Source organism: Rutidosis leptorrhynchoides, chromosome 5 (assembly GCF_046630445.1).
Source record: "Rutidosis leptorrhynchoides isolate AG116_Rl617_1_P2 chromosome 5, CSIRO_AGI_Rlap_v1, whole genome shotgun sequence".
Lineage (NCBI taxonomy): Eukaryota > Viridiplantae > Streptophyta > Magnoliopsida > Asterales > Asteraceae > Rutidosis > Rutidosis leptorrhynchoides.
The window spans coordinates 43,408,834-43,412,464 of record NC_092337.1 but is presented as its reverse complement, the minus strand read 5'-3'; positions in this window follow the sequence as shown (position 1 = coordinate 43,412,464).

The following is a 3,631-nucleotide window of genomic DNA, read 5'->3' as shown; positions in this document are numbered from 1 at the left end:
TTAATATGGAACGTTTTTAATCAATAAGAACGGGACATTTCACCAAGCAATCCAACGAAGTTGTCTCAGGTACTTTCATGGTTAACTCTAATCCGACAAGGATCCTATTTAATAGTGGTGCTAATTTATCGTTTGCTTCTCCAAAATTTGTGCCTAAACTTAATAAGCCGTTAGCTAAGTTAAGTCATCCAGTAGAAGTTAAAATAGCAGATGGTAAGACGGTGCTAGGGGTTTATGTTTGTAATGATTGTGATATTGTGTTCAGTTCCGAAACGTTTAAAATTGATCTCATTCAGATGACTTTGGGTGAGTTTGATATTGTCGTTGGTATGGATTGGCTCGATCGTAATAGAGCCGATATTTCATGCCATGAGAAATCTATTCGTGTGAAGACCCCAAGTGGGGGAGAGTTAATTATTCATGGCGAGAGACGGAGAAGACTTGTGCCATTATGCACTTATGCACGGGCACGTCATTTTCTTTAGTGGTGGTATGGCTTTTCTTGCTCATGTAGTTGATACTCGTGAAGAGCCACCATCCATTCATGAAATTTCAGTGGTTAGTGAATTCGAAGACGTTTTTCTGGATGAATTACCGGGTGTTCCGGCGGAAAGACAAGTTGAATTTCGAGTTGGTTCCGGGGGCTACTCCCATTGCTAAAACTCCTTATCGTTTAGCACCAACGGAGATGCAAGAGTTGTTAAATCAAACCCAAGAGTTGCTTGAAAAGGGTTTTATTCGACCGAGTGCTTCACCATGGGGCGCTCCGGTTTATTCGTGAAGAAGAAGGATGGTAGTATGCGGATGTGCATCGATTATCGGGAGTCGAACAAAGTGACGATAAAGAATCGTTATCCATTGCCTCGGATTGACGATTTATTTGACCAACTCCAAGGTGCAACGTATTTCTCTAAGATTGACCTAAGGTCCGGCTATCACCAAATGCGGGTCCGTGAGGAAGATATTGAGAAAACGACTTTTCGAACGCGTTACGGGCATTATGAGTTTGTAGTTATGCCTTTCGGTCTTACGAATACACCAGCGGCCTTCATGGATCTTATGAACCGAGTGTGCCAACCTATGTTGGAAAAGTCAGTGATTGTGTTCATTGACGACATACTTGTCTATTCGAAGAGTATGAAGGAACATGAACATCATTTGCGTGGTGTGTTGAAGACGTTGCGGAAGGAGAAGTTGTATGCAAAATTCTCCAAATGTGAATTTTGGCTAAGGGAAGTTCAATCCCTTGGTCATATTGTGAACAAGGATGTTATTCAACTAGATCCAGGGAAGATTGAGACGGTAAAGAGTTGGGGACGACCGACTACGCCTACGAAAATCCGAAGTTTTCTCGGATTGGCCGGTTATTATCCTCGGTTTATCCAAGACTTTTCCAAAATAGCTTCTCATTTGACAAAATTAACGAGAAAGAATGCGAGATTTAATTGGGAAGACGAGCAAGAAATTGCTTTCCAATTGTTAAAAGAGAAGTTATGTCAAGCACCGGTTTTAGTGTTGCCGGAAGGTGCAAAAGACATGACGGTTTATTGTGATGCTTCTTTAAATGGGATCGGTTGTGTTCTAATGCAACGAGGTAAAGTCATCGTGTATGCCTCTCGACAATTGAAGGAACACGAAACGAGATATCCGACTCATGATCTTGAGTTGGCGGCGGTGGTTCATGCGTTGAAAATTTGGCGCCATTACTTGTATGGTGTCAAGTGCACGATTTATTTGGATCACAAGAGCTTAAAACATCTTTTTGATCAACGAGATTTGAATTATCGTCAACGTAGATGGATGGATGTGGTGAAAGACTATGATTGTGAAATACTTTATCATCCCGGTAAAGCGAATGTGGTCGCGGATGCGTTAAGTCGAAAGAGTCAACATCCGGCGATACGAGTAGGATCGTTACGCATGATTATTACTAATGATTTTCTTGTGAAGCTTGACGAGACTCAAATCGAAGCTTTTGTTAACAATAAGCATGAGGAACGAATCGTGGGACAAACGGAGTTTATTACATTAGGTCAGCACGGTTTGTTATCCTTTCAAGGAAGAGTGTGGGTGCCTAAAATGGGTGATCATCGATAAGTGCTACTTGATGAAGCACATAAGTCAAAGTATTCCATTCACCCGGGCGCGACAAAAATGTATCTTGATTTGAAGAAAGAGTATTGGTGGCCGGGCATGAAACGTGATGTTGTAAAGTATGTTGAATAATGTGTCACGTGTTTGCAAGTTAAGGCCGAGCACCAAAAGCCGTATGGTAAGTTACAACCGTTAGAAGTCCCGAAATGGAAATGGGAGCACATTACCATGGACTTCATTACAAACTTACCAAAGACGGCGAGAACCCAATTTGACTCGATTTGGGTAATAGTTGATCGATTGACGAAAAGTGCCTTGTTTCTTCCCATTCGGGAAGCGATATCATCGGAGTCTTTAGCTAAGTTGTTTATCAAGGAAGTGATATCAAGGCATGAGGTTCCTATATATATTATTTCGGATCGAGATACCCGCTTCACATCTCGGTTTTGGGAAAAGTTTCATGAAGATATGGGTACACAATTGAAATTGAGCATGGCGTACCATCCTCAAACGGACGGTCAAACTGAACGTATGAATCAAACATTGGAGGATATGTTACGGGCATGTATTATTGATTTCGGTGGTAGTTGAGATGAGCATTTGCCCTTGTTGGAATTCTCGTACAATAATAGTTATCATACTAGTATCGGGATGCTACCTTACGAGATGCTTTATGGGCGTAGGTGTCGAACTCCAATTTGTTGGGGTGAAGTGGGACAAAGGGAAATCGGGAGCACAGATTTGGTTTTAGAGACGAATAGCAAGATTGATACGATTCAGACTCATTTGAAAAAGGCTCAAGATAGACAAAAATCTTACGCCGATAAGCGTAGACGACAAATTGAGTTCCAAGAAGGTGATAAGGTGATGCTTAAGGTTTCGCCATGGAAAGGTGTTATTCGGTTTTGAAAACGGGAAAAGTTAGCTCCTCGGTTTATTGGACCATTCAAGATTTTAGCTCGTGTTGGTGAAGTTGCGTATCGTTTGGAATTACTCGAAGAGCTTGTGGGAATCCATAATACATTTCATGTTTCCCATATCTGTAAGTGTCTTGCGGATGATTCTTCATGGATGCCATTAGACGAGATTGAGCTAAATAATAAGTTAGAATATGTTGAGGAGCCGATTGCGATACTCAATGAAAAGGTGAAAATGTTGAGAAATAAAGAAGTGAGAACTTTTAAGGTTCAATGGCATCGTAGTAAGGGTTCCGAGTTTACATGGGAATCTGAGGAGTTTGTTTTGGTCTATCTTCCTGCTTGTCATGGGGCTTGGATTGCGAGGACGCAATCCGGTTCAAGTGGGGGAGAGATGTAAGATCCTGACTTTCCTGTTGATCGGGAAGCCGTCCAAAATGGTGGGACGCCGTCCCAGTGTGAAGAGCTGGACGCCGTCCAGTAATTTGGACGCTGTCCAGATGTACTGGCGGGCCTGCTGTCTTGTTTTTAGATATTTTTAAGGGGTATTTTAGTAATTTCACATGGGGGACGACTTAAAGGCCCCAAGATCAGTTTGGTGGAGAACTTTACTTCATTTT